Source organism: Grus americana, chromosome 1, assembly GCF_028858705.1.
Source record: "Grus americana isolate bGruAme1 chromosome 1, bGruAme1.mat, whole genome shotgun sequence".
NCBI lineage: Eukaryota > Metazoa > Chordata > Aves > Gruiformes > Gruidae > Grus > Grus americana.
The window spans coordinates 153,891,475-153,916,116 of NC_072852.1; the positions used below are offsets into that span (position 1 = coordinate 153,891,475).

The following is a 24,642-nucleotide window of genomic DNA, read 5'->3' on the forward strand; positions in this document are numbered from 1 at the left end:
GGGAGAGAGAGCAAAGTTGTGCTTTTGTCTTCCCGTAACATATGTGTCTGCCAAACAAGTGGCCTGATACAACAGACACCAAAGCCAGAAACTTATTGCAAAGAAAACATGATGTTGCTACCAGTAGACTACACACAAACTGTCAAGTTCTTTTCATAAAAGAATATACTAGTAGAGCCACTGGTCTACAGAGGCATATTTCATTTAACTGCTTCTAAAAAAAAAAAAAAAAAAAAATCTATTTTCTTCATTCCTAGAACAAATATGTAAAAAGAGGCGAAGGATTTTCTTAGATAACTGAGCCTAGTAATACAAAAACCTATGCACAGACAGACTTCTGGCACTTCTGTCTGCTGTCAGCAGAGGAGCAAGGCCAGGAAGCCTAAGATGGCAAGGCTATACATGTTAGTGAAAGTAACAAGGTAAAAGACAAATTAAAAACTGGAAAGGAAAATGGGGAGAGAAGCATAAGCAGGAAGATGATGAGACAGTCATTAAAAAAGCCACTCCTACTGCCATGTAAAGCGGCAGGGGCGGGTGGGGGAGATAAATATTTCTGGTTTTGTAAGTGAATTCAGTGTGTCCAAGAGCAACATTTCTTCCAAGAGCAGGAGGGAACAGCCAAAGCTGCACGCCATCGCAGCGCTGGGGTGCTTGTGCTGTGAAGCGGAGATGCTGCTGCCCTCAGGAACAAAGCAACAAGAGCTGCACTCTGCTGCACTCTAGCATACCTTTCTTGCCATCTGTGTCCTATGGTTTCCTTTCAAGTCACCAGCATAGTCCTGGGCGATACAAAGGGTCATGACTGCTTCAGAATACAACTGCAAATATTTTAAGACACTCTCCAAATATTGCAAAAACATTTTGCCCTTATATCACTGTAGTATACATATTTTTCTACTTAGCAAGTGCACATTGGATTTTTTTTGTATTTTTTTTTTGTCCCTTTCTCACTATAGTCACCCAGATACTGAATTTTTCTCCCTGCTGAGTGGAACAATGAGAATTTTTTTTACCATTATTTCAAATGTCTTTCACAAGCTTGATTCAAAAAGGGATAATTCCCCACTATATTTTCGGTCTGATTATCAGATGATGACGGACAATAGATTGATAAGAGTCACTCAAGAAGATGCAAGCTCTTGTGTATAACAGCCACTGCAATTATCAGACACTACTAAACTATTATTGATCCTGTTCACATTGGGTGATAACTGAGCATTTTCCACTTATTTAAAGTGCTGTTAGCCAGAAACTCCCATCAATGAAAAGCAGTAGACGAATTTCTTCAAACATGGTTCAATAAATAATAGCACATATAGAAGGTTCATAGTTCCTTAATCTCAGTGAAACAACTAACTGTGAGGCACAAATATACCATCCAGTTGTTGCTAAATGGTTGATTACAATAAAACAGGAACCTCCACAAGGTCATTTAATACGTAACCCAAGTATCACTGACAGAACAATTGTAACCCTTCAGAAAATGGGGGGGGGGGGAAGCTGTTGCCTCATATAGCTTCAATAATATCGAGAAGAAAAAAACCCAACCTGTCCAGATCAAAAAATGTGGACTTCTCCCCATAACACCATGGGGCAGATCTCATTGTCTTAATCGCTAAAGCAAGGTTTCTTATATATAATTGTATTATTTCAAAGATATGTAAATCTGTGCTTAATATTAGACTGGTACATTTTGATAGAACTATAATCATAGCAAAAGTGGTCCTTATCAGTGAAATTCATATTACTTTCATTTTGTTCTCTTTAATACTGGGGACATGCAGGATGTGATCTGATATTCAGTGTATTATATTTCTCAAGCAGGGCCAGTGGCAACACAGCAGTGGACTACATGTAAAACTGGCTATTAAGGATATTAACTAGTAATTGCTTAGAGTAATCTCTCTAAATAATCAGTAATTAAAAAAATAAATAAAACAGCTGACCATTGTGATTTAAGGTCAGATTAAAATTGACCAAAAAAGTCAATTGGAATAGTTTTAATTATTTATGGTGCCATATTTTCCTTCAACAGAAATGTTTTATATTTTAATGTGGACAAAACAGGTAATTTGTAGCAACAATGGCAGTTCTTTTATCGGTTAAACAAGTAATGCACAGGATTTCAGGTCAAAAATATCCTTCCTTGATTCAAACAAACTGTCAGCAATTCAGGTTTCTTTTGATCCTCTACCATCACACCGGCGAGCCCCATCAGCAATATGTGTAGAGTCAGAATGAGAGGATTTGGTGAGAGACCCAGCTACCTTCTCAGCTATTTTTAGAGATGAACCTTTGCAGCTTAAGCCCAAGGGGAGGGAAATAGTGTGCAGATTATGTGTTTGCCAGACTACAGCTGATGGTGATAGGCAGCATGAGACTCAGCTTTGCCTTGCTGGGTCCAGCAACAGGGAATTAGTCTTGAAAGGGTGACTACAGGTCTTCAAAGAGTCCAGCTCCTGCTCCTCTTGATCCGTGGAGAGGCAGGACGGAGCAGAGCTCCCAGCACTTTTAGCGTTGGCGGGTGCTGCCTTGCTAATAGTCAAAAAGGATGGTTGGGCCCCCAACCCGAGCAGATACTCTTTTGATCTGTTTCAGATGCTGCTCAGGGAAAACATTCAACACTGAGTTAAACCTCTGCAATACCCATTTCTAACCAGAACAACAAAGCAGAGAGCAGGAAATATCTGCTAATTACCAAGAATAAAACAAAACAAAACAAAACAAAACAATAAAACCCCAAACCAACCAAAAAACCCAAACCCAGTAGAATCTGAATTAAGCAAAACTGAGTAAAGTTCTTCTGAAAGTGTTGTTAAAGTGTTGCAGCTTTTGTGAGGTGGAACAGAAGAGTAAAATAATCATAAAATCATAGAATAATAGAATCATAGAATCATAGAATCATAGAATCATAGAATCATAGAATCATAGAATCATAGAATGGTTTGGGTTGGAAGGGACCTCAAAGCCCATCTAGTTCCAACCCCCCTGCCATGGGCAGGGACACGCTCCACTAGACCAGGTTGCCCAAAGCCCCATCCAGCCTGGCCTTGAACACTTCCAGGGAGGGGGCATCCACAACCTTTTTGTCTCTATTTGATGCAATACACTGTTTAATTTATCAAAAAATAAACATACCTAAGACTCACACATCTGTAGCACACAGCTACAGAAAGCACTCAGTTACCATTTAAGAACACCTTATAACAAAAAACCCCCAGGACAACTCACTGATCACATGCCCCTCCAAAGCACATGCCACCAGTCTTTGGAAACTACGGATAAAGTCATTAAGAAATTGCAAACTGTTCTGAAAGGAGATCTTACCTTCCAAGATATATTCCCAACATAAATTTTCCTAGTTTTCAAGTAACCTTATTTTATTACACTACAAACAGATGAAAGTTTCTATAGTCCAAAAAGTACCGTATGGATCTAGACTATGTCTGATCTGACTAATAAGCAGGAAGCTTGGCAACACTTCTGTGCATCACTGGAATAGATAAACAAAACAATCAAAATCCTTGGATCCCAATACTCCTCAGTACATAGAATACTTCATACAGAGCTCTCACGGAAACTGAGTAGACAAGACTTAACAAATGTTATAGCCTAGAGTGAGCTCACACATCCATACAAATCAATTAAAGACCCAGATATTCACCAATCACTCCATCTCTGATCTCTAATCCTGCTTTTCAGTGGAGACCTGCAAAAAATGTCTTCAAAAGGCAACTATAAAATAATGTTCATAGTGTCTCTGCATACCAGAAATCATTAACTCCAGAAAGATACAGGTTTTGTTTAGATTTGAGGTGTCCATCTCCTATTCCAGACTTAAAGATGGGTTTGTATGCCCAAGAACTTGCCTAGATTTTGCAATTATACTGATTGTTCCAACTAAGAGATATTGTCTCTGTCTACAAGACTTCTCTTATCTGCTTCTTTAGACAGCTGTAACAACAGTAACAGAAGAAAATAAGTGTATCATCTACTTGATTTCAGCCCTTTTTATTCTTGGCTTTGTACAAACACATTATAAAAGATCATCCACAAAGCTTAAATTCTAAAGATAAAAAGAAAATCATAGCTTTGCTTGGGGACAGACTAGGAATAGCAACTGGTTCCCTGTTCATTGTTTCATTTGTTAAATTGCACTGCCTGAGCCCATGGGAAATAGTCCTTCACAATGCAGAAATAGCATGTGTTCCCTACTGTCTCTCTCCAAATCCTACTATGCCTATGGTTTAAAAAGCCGCTAGCTCTGCATTAGTGGGACCCTAACATTCCCTTTTTTACTGTATTTGCTGGTTAATTTTGTAGAGATACTGCATCTAACAGAAAAGCCAGTGCACCCCACATTCCACAAATACTTGTGGAATGAGTAAAGGTCTCGAAAAAAAGCAACTGAGTTGCTTTTGAATTATTCTAATGGCAGAAATTGTCTGTTAATTCATGAAGACGCGAGCTTCCGAGTAAACTGTTCTCCTAAAACCAACACAAAATTGCCTGTACGCTGAGACAACCTGGATCTGAAAAACAGCTGCCTTCCTATCTTCCATTAAAACACTTCAAGCAGAACAGCAGTTTGTGAGTATGTCACTATCAGAGCTTGAGTTCTCCAGCAGCAGGAGGAGGACATCACTCCAAACTCAGAGACGTGTTAATAATACATTTTAGCATAGCATGACTACTGGCTTGAAAACTAATGCAATAAATATACAGTTTGTTACAAAAGAAGGCTGTTTATACTGATGTCATTTTAATAAATATAACAACTGCGGCATCAGTGAAAGTTCATTACAGCACTAGAGATGCATATGGTAAAGAACCAGAGAACAGAAGTATGAGCCTAAAAAGACTGAAGTGGCTTCTAGTTAAATGTAAGCGTATCAAATTAATTGGGACTTGGACACTTTCACTTGAGCAGTGTGTATTTCTTCCACTTTAAATTTGATGAGGTAAATATGCATAAATATGATATGGTATTTGATGGGGTAAATATGTGTAAATATGATATGCAGCATAACGCCTCTGCTGCATATCATAGGCACTATTCACTAACAGCCAGACACTACGTCTTTCTTACATAAAACTGAAAAAAACACTTTTTGGACTTAAACAAATGTTGCTATTCCCATTTTACATGTAAGAAGGCTAAAAAGCTGATTTCCAAAGTGATTTTCTCAAGATTAAACTGCTCAGACCAATTAGGGAAGGAGTTTCAAGGGCTTGTGCTTGTGAGCCATTATTTGGAGCTCAGTGGTATCACACTAACATCTGACCAAACCATACAGAAGTAAATCAGACTCTAGGACTCCAGATCCGTACAATTCATCAAAACAGCCTACAAGAAGCATCCAATTAGGATAAAGCAGAACTTTGTATTTTTATAATAGTATAAACTCTAGGTTCTCTCTCCACCACACACACCTTTTAGTTTTCGAGCCTTCAAAATCCACTTGTGCTTGTTTTTCAGACTTCTCAACCAACAAGATTATTTTTTTCATTTTTCTCATAATAAATACTATTTCTTATTCTGTATTCATCTTTCTGTCTAATTTTAATACAAACTGAGATTTTTCCAATATTTACTTTATTTTCCCAAGCTAGAGCTTTAGGTATGACGTCAGATGGCACGGGACGGCCACAGTGCTCCTGAGAGCAGCAGTGCCTGAGCTGGTGCTCCCCCACAGCCCTCGCTGCAGGAGAACTTGCCCCACTTGAGGCTGCTAGGGATGTCCATCATTGCATAAGTAAACTAAAGGTCTGGCCCAGCGGCTTCCTGGTGCCAGGTGGGAAGCAGACAGATATGTGTACTTCTATTTCTTCAGTGCCTTCTGGGAGAAGAACTAAAAAGTATTTAATAACACAAGCTGAAATTATATCTATGAACAGCCATGAACTCTGTTTTACCAATTAAAAGAAAAGACTTAGTCCTTTTTCTTCCTTTTTTTCCCCTTCCTCCCCTGAGCCTCATTCTTCCTAATAAAATGGATAAAGAATAAGAAAAAAGGGATTTAAAAAAAAAAAAAAAGAAAGAAACCCCCAAATTAATCATAAGGATAAGAAGCATTTTGATTGACCACTGCAATGTCTTAATCTGGTCCAGTTAGATCTCCTTGCACAACCACTTAAGCAAAAATAGAACAGTAGACAAAAAGAAATGCTTCAAACACTGATCCCCAGTTTACCCACTCCAGTTTATCTTCCAAATCCTTTTGGAGGCCCACTTTGTTGGATAGTCTCCGAGATGTGCACTGAAAAACCCTTCTTGAGGGGATCTCAGAACGGCAGCCCCGTACGATCCTGGAGGACTTTATTTGCTGAAGTTCCCTGCAGATGCAGCGCACGCATCTCACAGCAGAGCTGCAAGAGCAAAGAAGCGACAGAACCCTACAAAAGCGCCTCATCAAAGTAATGAGCACAACAGAACAAAGTCAGGCTTATAAATCGAACTGCAATAGCCTTAGCATTAATTACAAACACTGTTTCTGATCATCTAGCAGCAGAGCGCAGAAATGCGAGAGGAACTAGTGAACAAAGAGAGTCTTGACATTCGCTCCCTCTTAATACAGGCGCAGAAGGCATCAGCAAGAAGCTACAGCTCGGTATCACACAATTATGTGCCTCATTCATTAGTACCACATCATTGACTACACCATGAAAGAAATGACAAATTAGCAATTTCACAGGACTAGCATAATACTATCATTTGTATCACAAAGTCAGCAAAATCTAACCTCCAATAATTCAGCTCACCATTCTAACCCAAGGCTGGCCATCAATACGGTTTTATGTGCCTTGTACTAATCACTAAAGTCAGATAATATGCAAGGTTAATGGTTGCAGACAGTCTGGGGAAATATCCAAGATCTGATAAGGAAACCCCACATTATTGCTGTTCTATGTGTGTATATCCCAATCAAGAATAGGCAAAGGAAGGAAATCAATGCTTAAGGCAGTTATAATACATCTCTTGATGTAACATATAAATTGGCCCTTCATTGCCCATTCACGTTTCAGTTAATAAATAGTTCAGACATAGGACACATGGATAGTGAAGAAGCGTAACCATTGTATGTTTGTCTCCCTTACTTTAGATTTATGCTGTCTTAGTACAACAGACTCTATCCAGCACTTTTCAATTACTTTGCTAGCCTTTTAAAGAAAATAAGAAGTGATGCTTAATCCTGATCAGTAGTTTGTTATATAGTCCACCACCTGAAAGGAACTTGATGCATTTTTCCTCATTTAAACAAACAGATAATCAGCCAGGATATTCTCATTCTAATAGTACCCCACCATTGCTTACGGCCACAAATATATATCTCATCTCCATTGCTGATAATGAAAACTCCTTTTTTCCATACTAGTTATAGCAGACCAGACGCTGATTTGCTTTTATATTTAGCACAGAGCTATCCAAGGATACTATATAGTAATTTACAGAATAAGAAGTCTGACCTCAATATGCTCATGCACATTTTTAATGTACATTGCTGATAATATATAAATTCACATCATTTAAATCTGTACCCGTCCGATGTTCCTGAAATGTCAAGCCCTGCACTTTGAAATTTTTTAAGACCTTTTTCCCCTCTAATGTAATACATCACTTTACCTTCTGCAAACCAAAACCAAAACCAGGCAGGCAGTGTATTTAATTTGTAACTGTACCACTAAATGCAAATGTAAAATTGGCAGCTTTGATGTTGCAGCATTAAATATAGCTTATCTCACCAGTGACAGTGAGAAACAGACACTCTCTTAGGACTATGAGTTATGACAGTCTCTCCAATGAGTGAAAAATCATCCCTGTACAGCTGTCACTGATGAGATTTTCCTTTTCTTTTTCTTATGGCATGTGAGTGCTTCAGCATAGTTGGAGCCACCACTCTGGTGGCAAAGATGGAGACTGCTTTAATGCAATGAAGTGTGCCCTTTTGTTCTTCACAGCTTCCTTTGCCATATTAAAAAAAAAAAACCCAAACAAACAAGAAACCCACACCTTTTTCTTGGGGAAAAAAAAATGTGCTGGGCTACTATTTGAAGAAGGGATTATAAAATGACAAGCACACAGAGTCAAGGATTAAGAGATGTCTCCAGTGCTCACACCATGCAGAGCATGACTTCTTTTTGAAGAAAAATACAGGTGTAACTTTACTCACTCTAGTGTAAGAAATGCAGTGTTGTTTGTTGAGGAGACCATCGTGATGCTGAGGAGTTTCAGTCACAACTGAGAACACAATTGTTCTGGGCACCATGTAAACAAACTCAGAACAAAATGTCTTTCCAGAAAGTTTGTAGTCTGAAAAAAAGAGTTTGCAATTCACACACTATTACTGAGAAAAGAGCAGATCAGTAAAAAGTACTTCTAAATCCTGGGAAGTGAAGCTCTTTCCATTCTGTAACTGTGAAATAGGGACATCTCTGTCTTTCAGAATACTCTTGGAAGTTTCAGTCATGGCAATGTTAGATAAATACTGGGTGATAAACACTGGTGAATGAGGGAAACACCTGTCATGTCATACATACCTTAATTTGCCTGTTTCTGCCTAACTACATGGCATTACATGTCTGGAATGCTTTTTCAGTCTTTGTGTGGGCAACAGAAATTGCAGGAGGATTGCTGGCCAAAGGGTGCAAAGAGGATGCCACAGTGCAGTCCCTTCTTTCACAAGAGCAGTGCAGGATCCAGACGGAGTGGGCTGCACCCAGACTAAGAGGGCAGGGGAATGGCTGCTGAGATCTACGTGAGCAACCTTTGCGGTGCTTTATCCATTTGCTATGTATCTTTGGATTACTTGAGTATGAGTTCATTCATTAAAACACTTGGGGGGACCTTTAACCAGCCAATGCTGACAGATTCACAGATCATCCTCGCCTTGCCCCCTCCAAAACAGAGTTCCCTGGCAGATAGCACGTACCCTTGGCCCCTCATGTTCACATCCCAGAGAAATGAAAGGGAGAGAGTGGCGACGATGCAGTTGTCAAGCCCCAGAAGTTTCTCTAACAAGGAGGAGGCAATCAAGCTTCTTATTTCAGGCCTGCACTCGAGATGAGCCAAAAAAGCCAAAACCTTTCTAAAAATCTTCAAAAGAGAAGTCTAACGAATATTCCTCCCCCTTTTTTCTAGCTAGAAAATCAGGACAGATGAAAATTTTTTACTGAATTCCACTAACAGAGGACTCATAACAGGATCAAAATTAACCATTGCCAAATTTTGACAATGTGGTATTTCTCTGGAGGCTATCCATCTCCTGCTATCTCCTGCACCTTTGTGGTCTGGAACAGTCAAAACCTTCTCTTTCGGGAGCAGAAGTTCTGTGGCAACATGCAGCAGCTCTCTGGTAAAAAGGCTACGCTGAGAATTGCTCAGCTATTAAAGCAAGCAAGCTGAAATTCAGTCCTAGAGCTGCCATCATACTGAAAAAGCAACCAGATTTCAAGGGGCAGAGAATAATAATGTAGTTATTCTTAAAAATACAAGGGAGAATTTACCATCAATTTGAATTTTCCTTCTCCACTCCGCATGAGAATGCTGAGGTCTCAGATTAACACTATCTGAAGAGAAACAAGTATGCAGAGCGTTAGCAGTAAGGCCAGGAGACCTCAAACGGGATGAATTTGTCCTAAACCTTTTGCCATCATTACGCTAAAGATCTGCAGGGGGAGTGGGAGACGGCAAGGCACGAGGCAGCTGGGGCAGCAACTGGAAGAAATCTGAGCCAAAGGAGAAAGGCCTAGGTGACAAAATATTTTACCATGGTTTTGAGATCCTGTTGAATATTTATTTGCACACAAGATAGAGCTTTTATGTATTTCTCAGCCATATCTTGGTCCCAGGTGACAGTGGAGAGGGATTTCCTGTTGACCACAACACAACTTGCAATCTCTGCAAGACCCAAACCCAGGGTCTGTTTACAATAGAGAGTCCCCAAACCGAATGCAGAAAGACTGTATGTGCAGGAATCCCCAAAGGCTAGATGATTTATTTGAATATTAATGAGTGGATTGCCTCTCCAATGTCAATACCTTTCAGTGCTATTTGTGTTTTGGCAGGGACATTTGAGGACTAAAACAAGCTCTAATTTTTTGTATAGAACAGTGACAAGTTTCACAGTTCAGCAGGACTCAAATTTTTCTGCTAGTGAGCAAGCCCTCATTGTGCAAAATACTGACACCTTTTTTTACGATAAATGAATAATAGCTCTCTTCAGAATCCTGAAAACAAATGTTTTTGCATTGTTTCTCTCAAAGCAAAAAGAAAAGGATGCAAAGGTTGAAAGAACAATTAAAAGATAAGGACAGAAAATTGTCCAGCATGTTCATTGGAAGAGCTAATTGGAGCTGTTTTACGGTAGCCATTTCAATTCTACTACTTGCAGTACTTTTTTTCCAACTCATATTAATGCAACACCACTTTGTTGTTTTCTCTTGGTCTCAGAGATACTGTATTAGGTTATTATGTAGTTATGTTCTATCTTTATTTTATTCATACTTATAGCTCATAAATCATAGAATCATAGAATCACAGAATGATTTGGGTTGGAAGGCACCTCAAAGACCTTCTAGTTCCAACCCCCCTGCCATGGGCAGGGACACCCTCCACTAGACCAGGTTGCCCAAAGCCCCATTCAGCCTGGTCTTGAACACTTCCATAAAGTGCATTTCCAGCAAGAATCTGATTTGATCACTAAAACTTCTACTTTATCTCCCTCTCCTTTTTTTTTTTTTTAATTTATGATGGTTGGGTTGGTTTTTAGTACCATTTTTGTTCATTTGTTATTCTAAGCAAGAACCATTTTTGAAATATTACTTGAATAAAGCATTTCTGAAGATGTCTGCCTGAATCTGCAGAGAGCCTAAAACACTGGTTCTGAGATGTAGGTTACCCCATTCACTTCAAGGGTTGATAACTCTGTAAAATAATCACAGAGTTGTATCTTTCACTGTTGTTAATTATATCACCACTAATCAAGGCATAAAAAGAGAAGCATTGTCAGAACTAGTGCACAATTCTCAATGACACAAAAGGCTAACCAAGGAGAGACAGGTTTAAAATTGAGAGGAACAAGCTTTTGCTAAGGGTTGATGCATTGTGGGGGCAGGCAAGGGTGTGTATGGTGTGAACAGGTAGTGCAAACGTAATTTTATTTCCAAGGACTGGAGACCACAACATTGACAATTGTGGTGAATGACCTCAGAGAACATCATCTCAAATTAGAACATGACACAAATAAGATATATTGGGAGGGACAGTAAATCTGGGACTGGGAAGGGAAACCTTCTACCATTAGAGCTCATGGCAAAAAACTTACTGATGTCAACAGAATCAATGTTTTATGCCATCCTCTTCTTCAATGGTGGTCAAAGTAGTTGCACATGGGATAAGTTGGAAAGAATATGTCTCCATTTAAAAAGGAGCTTGTACATGGCAAATCAGTATGCTTTTTCTCATTTTCCTGTCATATCTATTTTTTATTAATTAGATTAAAAATGCTACTGATGTCAGTACAATGAAAATGGTATCTAGAAATGATATGCTGCTTAGACATACGATAACTTTCAAACTAAAGATGTTGAACTTCTTTCCTGTCTTCTTTAATTTGATAGTTATATTGTCAGAGCCATTTCTGATGGGAAAGAGAAATGAAATGAAATGTACCAAATCATGCTTATCCCCTCAGAATTTTCTTTTCCTTTTTTTTCCTCCTCTTCCTCTTCCTCTCTCCCCCTTTTCTTCTTTTCTTCCCATGATCTTCAATTATTAGATAACCTTTCTTCTGTTTCTTTGCCAGCCACCAGCTTTACGCAGTAGGCCAACTGAGCAAAGAGATTGATTTTAGATTGAGAACTTGAGTCAAACAAGTACTGGTCAGACTCCTACGGCAAAAGTCCTACATTCACAATGTTCACCATATGCTCTAAGAAACTTTTCTCTGTTATTACCCTGAACGTCTTCAAATTTTGACTTTGAATACAAGGATTAGGACAGCTTGTGTTCTGAATGGACATCCTGAAAATGCAGTATAAACAAAAAAAAAAAAAGAAAAAAAAGTGTTGTATAAACATGTGGAGCTTTCCAGCTCTCAGATGAGTAATTGTATCAAGGGAAAAACAGACCATTTATCATACAGTGTTAACTACAGAAGCACTGCTGACCATGCTCTGAAGGGGTGGAGTAAACTTCCTACTTAGCAATGGGAAACTGGGGCTAGATGGGTCTTTGGCAGAAGCTCCTAAAGTTTGCCTCTTACGTTGGTGGCTGGATAATGGTTAACTTAATGACCTTTTTTTGGAAGCCTGTCACCAGTACTTCCCCTACTCCAAATTTTCTATGGAAGCGGTGGGGACCAAACATAGCTGATTGTGAACTTAAAAAAAAAAAGTGTAAAAAGGTTTTGATTGTAAATGTCAAGACTGAAAATTACAGCTGCCTGCTCCTGGACACTGAGTGCTTTGACACAGAGGAGTAGCCAAGTGAATATATAATCTTGGCTATAGCAGCAGCCAACAGTATCTTCCCTATTCAAGGCTGTATCATCTTTCCTGAACCTTCTGCTATAAAGTACAGAGCTTCTTCCCGGAGGGGAATATTTTGTCTGAAGTTACCCAGTACATGGAGTTTGCAGTTCAGCCTGATAACTGACTTGAGTCAGAGCCTACATACTTCAGGAGAATTATTCTTGGTGCCTTATGTGTGGTCTGTCCATCCCAAATTGCACTCCTAAAAAAGGAACTCAATTAGTAGTAAGCTTACCTATCACTTATCAGCTGACCATGTAAATAGCCTGCAAAATAGTAAAAAGGCAGGTGGTAATCCAATGGGATAATAGCTCAGGGAAAAAATATGCTATTAGCCCTGCTGGGCTCCACACGGCAAACAGCCCTTTCCACTCATAAAACCATGAATAGATCCGCTGCACAGCAAGAGCACAGCCACGTTCAGCAGCATGTGTCAAGGCAGGGAGGGAGTGAACCTGCTCTTGTGAGACAAAAGGCTACACTCTGTGAGATAAACAACACTAAGGCAGCACGATCAAAGAGTATTTAAAAATAACCATAATAAAGAAATGCAGAGGGGAAGAAAATGTTCAAACCACCTGAGTGGAATCTCACTGAAAAATAAAATAAAATATTCCTCATGCCAAAGGTTGAACCTACTACCTTGGAGTCACACTTTGTGTTCTTCCTCCTGCTGTTTCAAGGCCCTAAGGAAACCTGTTTAGAAAAGGAGGGACAGAAATTTAATCCTAGCGAGGCCGCCCTGTGTTGGTACTGGGAGCTGGGAAGCAGGGTGTGGGTAACCACCGCTGAGATGCACCCATCCTAGCTCTGGGCAGGTGCGGAAGAGAATGGAGGTTCTAACTAAAACACGCGTCAGTTATTTTGCTACATCGAGCCCCTTTCAACTATGAAACAACAGGCTAAGTGTTTACAAACAAAGCTGTATTATTGCAAGCCAGCTGAGAATCCCCGTGCCTGGCCCCAGCTTTCCCGTTCACCTGTAGCAGGCGTACGGAGCCAGCACGGACAGTCTCATCGTGAATATTTGGGGCCGGAGCCAAAGGAACAGCTGGCTGAACCAAAAAGTCTCTCTGTGACCTTCAGCATGTCATCTAACCTACCTGTGTCCCCCTTGCCCGCCTCATCCGTAAAATGGAGATAACACGACTTACTCACCGGCTACTCCACAGCCGCGTTAATAGCTGCGTGGCAGTTTGGGATCCTCAGGTAGTCTGGCACAGACGTCACAGCGAGGATGGTTAGCGAGCGATGGGCTGCCTGTGGTTCTAGGCACCAGGAGGAATGGTGTAGGCAGACCAAAGCTGCAGGCGGCAGGTCACCAACACAATGATTAAATCAACAGTCGATTTCCAGTAAACCAGAGTATTTACTAGCATGAATGTCCCAATTTTATGCAAAAAACTGTTCGATATGTTTCACGGAACAGTAAGGTATAGTACAGGTTGTTTTCTTGATGGATTTGTTTTACTTATCTATGTCTTACATTTACAATTTTTCAAAGCTCACGTGTACTAACTGTAGAAAATATAAAACATTTGAATTTTACTTCCTTGGCTCTGGGAATGATCTGCATTTGAATCTACTAATTCCTAGTGTCACTGGAAAATATGCACCTAGTTTATCTGCTTATGCACAGCTTGAAGCAGCTCAGCAACAAAGCAACAAAAGATTACTTTAAACACCTGAAATAGGATTTTCTGGGGTGCTGAGTGCCCAAACATCCAAACATCTAATAGTAGCCGCAGAAGTTCAAAGCTATAGAAAATCTACCTCCTTATTTTCTTGTCTAATGTAAACTGAATGAAGGGAGGAGAAGGGAATATAGAATTAAAAGTTTTCACTTTCGGGGAGATAGTGGTCTTTGGGGCTGAACAAAGGCTGGAAAACAGTGGCTGATGGAAGAATAAGCAAGAGCAGAAACCAGGAGAAACCTGGAAGAAAAAACCAGCAGCTCTAGGTTTTCCTCTTCAGGCACAGTGACACGTCTCTCCACACGTACACACATTAATACGGCACTGAATAAGCATGCTGACTGTACCACCAAAGAAGCATCATATACAGATGAGAAAGAGGCAAAGCTTTAGCGATGCAGCAGGAGTTCAGAAAATCAGCAAAGCCTTTCGACATTTCAGAAGAAATCCAGGAACAAATCTGTTTGCCAGACCGTGTATTCACTACCTGGAATAAGTTCTCTGTTACTGGAGGAAGGCATAAGGACACTGCTTCCAGGAGTGCTGCTTCCATGCTTTCTCAAGTTTTCCTCCAGCCTTCTTTTGACTCATTTCAAGACCCGTTGGTCTTTTCTAACAAATTAAATATTGATGTAAGCTCATGTCTAATGAAGAGCAGGATTATGCTAACAGATTAATCAAAAGAAAACGCAAAGTATGGAAAGTACATTGTGTGAATATCAAACTTCAAAGAAAAACTAAGAATGCTAAGTAAAACAGGGATGTATTTACCATCCTACCATGCATATTTCGGCCTCTGTCTGACTCTCTGTCCTCTACTTCTTTGTTTGCCTTTTTTTTAAAGATGAACACCCCTAATTTAATAGAAACTGAATTAGATATATCAGCACAAGGTTTCCAAAGACAATCTTGAAATCACCCCTAAAGTATTTTTGAATGTGCTCAGGCAGGTCCTCAGGGCGGTGCTAGCCAGATGCAAACTACCCTGGCTCTGCCTTTCTTTGGCCATCCCTTTTATTATGTTTCCTAACCTGGTATTCCTCCTTCCGACTGTGGCGGGCAAGCTTATAGACCTGAAGTCCACCTGTTTCTTGAAGCATCCTTTCCCACATCAGTCACATTTTTTACTTTGCCATTTTTTCCTCTCTCCTCCTAGAAAATTTCCAGGCAAGAGAACTCTCACAAGCAAAGCTATCAAGGCTTTATACAAAAATGTCATTACCTTCTCATGATAGCTTTCAACCATCAGGTTCATCTAAATTCACGTTTGTCCAGATAAGAATCTGTAACACTGTAACTTTGAGGGGTATACTTCTGTCCAACTGCTTCATAATTATGTCTTCTCTCTTTTGTGGCCCAAAATACCGTTGCTCCTCCTTCAAAAGAGAATGCCAGTAGAGCATCATCTTCTCACTGATGGTTAACTCAGTGTTACTGACAGAAGTATTAACTTATACTGACATTCCTGGAAAGTTAACATACAGAATGAGCATTCACCATATCTAAGTGTTTGTAGTCATTTAAGGCCCAGGTCAAGGACAATTTTTCCAGCTGCCTATATTTCAGTTTCTCTTCCACCGGTTAACTATATATTGTCATATACGCAAAGTAGATCCATTAACAAAAGAAGCAAACAAACAATGCCCTGTCATTTCACTCCAGAAACATTTGTTAAATAAATGATCCAGAAGGTAAACCACTTTTAACTTTGTGATTTTTCAAGACAATAAAAGAAGTTAAAACAGGTGCAGCCATGTCAACACCCTTTCAAAATGGGCTGATAATGTGTATGTGTTCTTCAATCATGGAGGTGGCTGCTGCACCAAACAAATGGACTGCGGCCCTTCTTTAGTAATACCAGCAAGCACAACAGTCATTTTACATAAAATGAGCCATATCTGTGGCATCTGAGAAAATTTTATTGCAAGACTAACTTATAAAGCCAGAACTGAATTATCAAAGGTTCATGGAAAAGCAACACTAAAGCTCTGAGAAGCCAGCAAAATATAAAATAAGGCAGAATAAGAACCAATTTAGTAATTCATTTACACACTAAATCCAATGTACATATTGAAAGTGCAGGAAACTGAGGCAATACTCTGTTTCCCTCAACTTAGAAGCAGGCAGAAAATGAGACTTTGCTGTGGATAACAGCATTGCAGACAGGTAGGGGGGGAAAAGATCCCTTCGAGTTAAACTGGTTCTTACTGGTTTCAGAAGAGAAAAGACAGCGGAATGTACCAAGTCCCAAAAAAACAAAAGGGGAAGGTTAAGGGAATGTTCTCATCTGGTTTGTTCAGTGGGTAGGCTGGGCTGTTGGATCAAATCAAATCGAGTGAGTCTGTTACATTGGCTCCACTATTAACCCAACTGCTCCATAATTACAGTTTGCTGTGTAAGTGCTTTTCACAACAAACACATTTTACTTTGTCAAAACAGGCTTGAATCAACTGCGCTTCCAGCCGGAGACCAAAGCACCTTCTCGATGCTACACGTGCTGCGCGGTGCCTGCGGACAGCACCGGCAGCGGGAGCCAGGCATCCTCCCTGCATCACCCCAGCCCCAGCCCAGGTGGTGAGAGCTGAGAGCGAGCGGTGAGTACCACACAGGCGGGGACCATCGGGTCTGACAGCTCTGACGGGTGTCCGAGCCGCCCTGGCAAGACTGCGGGACTGTGAAGGTGCATTTCTTTTTCCAGCCCTTCTTAGGGTTTGTCTATATTGCGTTCCCCCCCAATACTTCTGAAAGTGGAGTAGGGATGTATAGCCCTCACCAGCAACATCTATGGGAGTTAGTACAGAGCGGCTGATTCACTGTAAACGTATGCTCTTGCATACCACATGCAGTCTTTCCCATGTAAATAAGCATTTTAAGTATCACCCATGTTATTTCACCAGGGTGTGTGCTGTGAACACAACACGGACAGTGTGCAATCAGCGCACAGAGAATTGAATGGTTAGTCTTTTACACTTCTGCAGAGCAAAACCGACAGCCATTCACGTTTGGTAAACTGTGTGAGCTCTTTTACTTACATGTCTAAGTATCTCTACAAGATCCTATTTGTAGGTATATGACTCGGAAGCCCTCTTGAAACACTTTTCATCTTCCGCGTTTTAGAAACCCCCATGTATGGAAGCAAGAAGACTTTGTACATTTTATATAATTGGTCTTTATGATTACTTTGACTTCATGATATGGCATTCTAATATTAATGTCTATCATGTAATGAAAAAAAAAAGAGAGAAGTGGGGAATCAGACATAGTATCAGTAAATATTGCAGTCAACATCATTTAGGAGGGACACCCAGCTACGAATATGAAGCCAGAGTGCAAGGATCAGCCTTTACTCTACAATGGAGCAATCTTATATTAAAAAATGTGAACCCCCTCTGTCGCTGATTAAAGGCTTCTGAACTCCTCAGAGTGTTTTTCCATCCTGAGAAATATTGCCTTAAAAGTAGTTCTATCTATTCTCAGTGAGAATTCATCTTCTTTTTTAAAAATGTATAATCACCAAAATGTAAGGTACATCCTGAGAATATAAATTACTTGGGAAACTAACATTAATCACAAAAAAGTCAAAAGGGATGTCACTTTTTGCTATTATCAAGTTTGTACCCTTGCAGCCTTAATGTGAGTTTTGGAGGACTCCATATTACGAGAATTAAAAGCACTGGCAACATTATGTTAAGGGATTTTCATACATATATATGCATATAAATGAAAGAAAAGGTAGGTGTAAGATGCTGTAAAGTCATAAAGCAGGTCATAAGGACAAATTAGTCCATCTTTCAGGCACCCTGAAGTAAAGAGAGAGAGGAGCAAAGCGGCCACATTGTCAGAAGAGCGTTTACATCCTGGGGCCATCCGTTCTGTCCTGCGTGGGAAACGCGCGTGCACAGCTTGCCACTCCGTTGCTCGCTGCTGTCCTGTTCAGCCCACACCTTTCCTCAGGGCAGCTACAGCGAGCGGATCTCCTGCGACAACCAAGTCAGATGGCTGGTTTAGTTTACTAACACATACGCTTACCATGCTCCAAAAGCTGGTATTAATGAGTAAAGAAACTGCGCACACAAATTCCCCTTTGCTTATGCAGTTATGCAGGGTTTTGGCTGAGTTTCTGAGGAGGTTGTTTTGTTTTGAGGGGAGAGGGGTTTTTTTGTCGCTGTTGGGTTTTTTGTTTCGTTTTTTTACCTCCAGAGGCTTGATTACATATTCAAATTTAGGCACCATAGTTGTAATCAGTATTTCATAATACCCAAAGTTTGTGGGTAGCTTGGCTGGCCATTTTTCCAGTCCCTATTATCTTTATCTGTTTAATGGTCCAGATGTCAGAACAATAGAACATGTTAAATATTGACACTGGGGAAGCATCAAGAAAATTAATATTGCTTTTGTTTATTTTTATATACTAGTAAATGCTTATTTTGGTGAGTGTTACCCTAAATACTCTGCACTGTTATGGAACTTTTTTCTAAAATTAACTGCTATTCACAGGTTAAACCAAATTCTGATATGACAGGAATTAACCATTTTACATTTTAACAGTTTGATTACCTTATTAATCCCATCTCTTAAGGCTATTCTTGTGTCAGCTGCATTGTGTGACAGATATTTGCTCAGCTGAATGGTGTGTATTGCTTCTGTTTGCAATGATCCTACCTCCACTAGCCTGTTTTTATTTACAGATACTTATATCATCACTTGCCTGGCTTTATCCTGACTGCTACCATCTACAGAAATCATGATACAGCATGTCTAACTATAGCAGCTGCTGCAGATCAAGGCACAGCCCAGTAACTTTGCAAGCAATTTGTCAGAGTCGTATAAAGCGTATTTCACTGAATACTTTATTTAAGAGGAAACCCCGCATTTTCCCTATCTCATGCTGCTATATAAAATCTGAAAATAGATTTAAGATTGTGCTGTCTCCTTGGAGAATGTGATGGACGGAGAATATAAATATTCTAAACAGAGTTCAAGCTATCTCAATGTTTTGAAATAGCTAGTGCAATGAATTCTGGTTTTAATACACAGTGCAGGAGACGTGAGGCTATTTTGTGCCCTACTACATCCATCCTGTTTCTGTGGGACAAGCCACCCAACTTTTTTGTATGAATTTCTCATAGGAGCATTATTAGATTTAATAAATGTTTACTCAATGCTTTTAGAGCTCCAGAAGACAGAAAACGCAGATGGGCAATGCACTATTGTTTGTTTTCCACTGATGATTTATTATATTAAAACATTTGCAGAGAATGACTATGTGATGCCCTATTGTGAAGGTGGCTGATGATTTTCTATGAGATCTCTTCAGAAAGATAGATAAACATGAAAGTAGCTCTTGGCTCATTATGCATTACTTCAATTTACCATAGGAAGATATCTTTTACAGGGGTGTCATTGAACAGGAGACCTTTTGGGACAAATACAGCCATCCTTTCTGGGACTAAAGTCTCCTTAACCACAGAACATATCCAATTCAACCCAGCTGGCCTGAACGACTCTGCTAGACAGTTGTGTTGCTGGCAGAGCATGGGCACCCTCTGCGCCAGAGATACCGCTGGAGAGGTGAAGCTCTCATGGAGAGAGGGCTAGGTGCTTTGGAGACCATCCTTGCTTCAAGTCTGTATTGCAATAAACACGTTTTCAGTCCGGGACTCTAAAGCAACATTTCAGTTTCGGCCTCAGGCCTCCTTATTGGCTTGAACGTGCTTTGCCAACCTGAGTTGAAACCTAAGAAATCCAGTCCAGCTACATAGCTGATCTGAGCTGAGTTAGCCACCCTGGATTAAGAAATGAGCTGTGACAGTAAACATTTCCTACAGCTGTGCTAAGAATTTGCCTATTATATAAGGAAATAGGGCTTAACGTCAAATGCAGGGAGCCAAGAAGTCCCAAATGTACCCAAACCCTAATAAATTGTGGACATGTCAAGATCTCTTCAAAGCAAATCTTGCAAGGAACCCCTTACTATCAGGAAGAAGAAGGAGGCCCAGGAGATCTGAGAATATTCAAGGGCTGATGGTGGGAGTCTCATCGTTTCCCTGCTGCCCCCTGAGAGTGAGTGCCACTGAGCCTGAGGGGCTTCCAGCATGACAGAGGAGTGACCAGAAACCTTCTACCCCTTGGCTATGGGAGCTCTGCACCACAGGAAGAGCTTTGAATGGTGAAACTCCAAGGTGTGCAGGAGCTTTCCACACCAATTTCTCGTGTAAAAAAACTTCACGCAAACCAACCTGTCCTGCCAAATGTTCTGGTCTTGATGAGTAAGGTTTTTTTCCCCCCACAGAAACCCTTTTTACTCTGTTCTCTCTGTAATGCTCAGGAGTGAATAGGTAAGCTCTGCATCTCAGTCCCCTCTGGCCCTAAGCATCTCCCCCGCTCTACTGAGGTCAGAAGGCATCACTGAACAGGTTCCTGGTTATGCCACAGAAAGGAGACAAAAGGAGTAGCTATCAGACCGGTTTCTAGCTCAATAATGGCTTTTGGCACATTTTACAAGGACTGCAAACCACCGAGCACTGCTGTTTGACAGTGCGCATTGCCCAATTTAATTATATCTTATTTCAAACAAAGACAAGTAAACATCCACTGTACACCAGAGCACAGTGGAACCAAAGGCACAATAGCTGCAGGAGTGTATAATACTCCATTAAGGAGAAAAACAAGAACCATGTTAAAATAATGTTCAAACAGCCTACTTAAGCATTCGGAGATCAGAAAATATCCAATATAGGGCTGTTTATACACTCAGCAGGCTGCCTGTACAGTGCTGTCCAGAGATTTACCAGCTCCAGCCGAAGGTCCATAGGCTTCCCCAGCCACCTCTGCTCCTGGGACACATGGGTGCTGAAGAAGCACCCTCAGATGTCCTCCAGCACAGGCGATGCTGTGTGTCCAGGCACACCAATGCCTTCGTACACGTTGGGTAGGCATGGACGCGCTGTCGGCTGGCTGTGATGGAGGCAGCCGCAGAAGGGGCAGTACCTGGTTGTGCTGCATCCGGGTATGGTAAAAGGTTACAGCTGGGCACCCTAAAATACAATCAGCCACAGTCTTTCCACGTGATGTAACATGATGTCACCAAGCCCCAAGTGACCTTTTTTTTCCCTTTGTTTCTTTCATTTTTTTCTTTAGTTAACATTTTATATCAAGGAAATACTGTTATGGAGAAAAAAACAACCCAAACAGTGAAAACCTGGTTTTGATGGGAAAGGAGTTCAAGTGGCATGCAATTTGGGATGCTGGTTTATATCGGCTGAATGTTAGAATGATAAGAAAGTCCTCCACAGCAATTTTTCCTGCTTTCCACGTGACTGAGAGCGACATCATTCCAGTTGGAATTATTTAAGCACAAGTCATATCCTAATACATCAAGAATGAATCATTTATCTAATTATATATCTTTGTCTCTGTTCACATCCAGTTTTGCATATTAAAAAGACACATAGCAAATGTAATCTAATTTTTCTCTTATTTACACTTTTAAATATTAGCTCTTGATAGGAATTCATAGCACATTATAGTGACTAAAAGCGTATTATAGCAACTAAAAATGTTGAGCCTAATACTGCTCTTCACCATTATACAATTTAAAAGAAATACTGCTTCTGATTCGCGTTCTGTGTCTCATTGCTTCAACTTGGTTTTTCTTAAGAGAAAAAGATGACACAAAAAACAGTGGGACAAGAGTAACTGAAATTAAACACAAAACCTTAACACAAAAGCATCTCTCTCTGATAAAGAAAATTGGTCTGTTCTTAACAGTAGCTCTGTGCCTAAGTTCAGATCAGAAGAATCTAAAAATTAGTCAGGTAGAGGCAAGTTTCCTATCTAGAATTCCAGACAAACCCCAATAAGGAAAATAAAAAAGTTAAGAATTGGTGACAAAAGCAGGATGAAGGGATGAGGTGGGATGAAAGGCTGGCTGAGAAATAAGCACTACAGAAGAAATAGAAAGCCATAAATTGGAGGTTGAGGATCCTGAATTTGATTCCAGAAGAAGAAATAAGCAATTAAAGGAATTCAGGAGATGAACAACATTGATTTAGCCACAGGACTTGAGGTCTTTAATGTCTATGACCTTCTCCTTGCAGAACAAAAGCAGAGAAAGCAAAAGAACATTCCTTTAAAAATGCATTTTGATGCCCGTGGCCGAGCAGAAGGGCAGTGGAGAATGGAGCAGTTTGACAAAAGACTTGTGTTGAGAGGGTCCTGAGGCATAAAGTGCCTTGGATTCAAGACCTTTGTGGCTCTGTGTTCCCTTAACCTTTTGTTGCTGTATCACACATTCAGAGCATAGCCCCTGCCTGAGCACGGAGTGATCAGAGTCGTATTAAACAAAATTATTACTATTTTATTCAAAAGCTGCAATTTCTGTACTCCTCGCAGCAAAACCTACAGGCAAATCCTGGATTTGCACGAACGAAATTTGCCGGACAAACTGGCCATCAGCTCATCCACTCTATTCCAGCTTTTACCTCCATGCAGCTGGCATTTTAGGAACGAGCCAGCCTGGGATATGTTTTCATCCAACAAGGCATCAACACCCCCCCCCCAAAAAAAAAAAACCCCAAAACCCAAAAAACCAACCAAACAAAAAAACAACAAACAAACAAAACCCAAAAACCCACCAACAAAACCAAACCCCCAAAACCAAAGAACCCCAACCCCCCCCCCCGAAACCTCCTTCTCCACTTTCTGCCCCGAGCTGAGCGGCAGGGTTGCTCTGAAGCCGCGGCCCCCCGTCCCGTGCCAGCCCGGCGCCCGGCTCCCCGCGCGGCAGAGCCGTTTTCCATAGGGATGCTGGCGACATCTGGTGGCGGCGAGAGGAACCGCACCGCGGCGGAACTCCCGCCAAAAAAAAAAAAAAAAACCCAAAAAGCAAAAAACCACGACAAAACCACACTGCGACTGCTGACAGCTGCTTGTCACGGGAAAAGGGTTCAGTCTGGATGAGGGGAGACGGCAAGCTGACTACGAAAGAGCATAAGGGTCTTTTCCAACCTAAGTGATTCTATAAGATGATGAGATGGAAAAAAAAAAAAGAAATCCTCAGCCTGAATAGTACTCGGCTGCTCCAGCCAAGTTCAGCATCGTAGGGAGTTCTGGGGAGAAGCAGTAAGACTAATCCCTTTGCAGTATTTGCAATGCAACCTCAGCAAAACAGAGATCTGAACCTGGACCTGAACTCCAAACTCTCCAGCAGGCTGTCTCTCATCAGCGTCAATGTCAAGATAAAGAAAATCATTCAATGTAGAAAGAACAGGTCTCAAAAAATACTCAGGATTTTATGAGCAACGTAAATTGCACACAAACTAGATGTTTAAGTATATTTCAAACATAGTAAGCTTTTAGGAGTTTAAGACTTTTATGAAAGCTTCATCCAGAAATAAGCAAAAGGCTGAGCGATTTGGAGGAGACCTGAAGGAACACCTGTTAGTCAGCTTTTCAGTTTGACTTTTCAGCCTACATATTTACAGTTTAAACATCATGTCCTGATGCTGCAAAGGTAACCCCAGGCAAAATTGCTGAGTTTTACCTGTCAAAACCAATGAAATTCACAGGATTCCTATGCTGGGTTCAAGATCACGTCTGTTTTGTCTCTGATATCAGTAAGCCCATACACTGATTGCTTTGAAATCATAAAAATTTTACCTCCAAAACTGATAGCCACTGGAGGTTGCTAAGAAGATCTGTGCAGACACCTTTCAAACACGAACTAGGTTCAGTGAATCCTTTCTTGTCCTGATTCATAACATGGGCCATTTGACCTTCCATGGTCATGCTGAGGAAAATGGAAATTTTTGGCACACAGTCTTCTCAGATGTAGTTTTGCCTCCTGTTAGAAGTACTGTCAGCACTTACAAGCCTTTCTACCTTAGAGTCCTTAGAGGAACTTTTGGAAGAGCTGTAGTCACTTAATAATCAGTCACATTCAGACATTTCTTGGTTTTGAACATCATAAATATTCAACTACACCTCTAGCCACCTGGATGCTTTAGCTGAACCTGATGTAGAGACCATAAAATAGCTGAAAATCGGTGGCATTTTGGGGTTACCTCTTCCTGGTACATTCAGTACCTCCACTCAAAACTAGAACAATCACAGGTGAATACAGAGAAGAAAAAGTACAAGTACTATATAATCAGAGTTTGAATTAGGCTTCAGACATGACCTGAGGAATGAACTGTAACATGGTTGTGCTCAAGGACAAATTCTTTGCCTGAATCATGTAAAGATCTTCTAGGCTGGAAAAAAAAGATTGGGCCCCTTACTCCTCTGAACTATAGGAGAGGGGAGTTCTGGTCCAGGGCAGTTTAGGACTTTAAAATAAGCATTCCTAGAGAATTAATTTGTTTATGGCTCCTACATATATCAATGTACCAAATGTGTATTGCTTTTCAGGAAT

General features: G+C 40.5%; 1 long non-coding RNA gene across 1 annotated transcript in view; it reads right to left on the minus strand.

The window, feature by feature from the left end:
- The window catches only part of LOC129199675 (uncharacterized), a 427,470-nt gene that overhangs the window by 362,216 nt on the left and 40,612 nt on the right, over positions 1 to 24,642 (minus strand). The window lies entirely within an intron of this gene.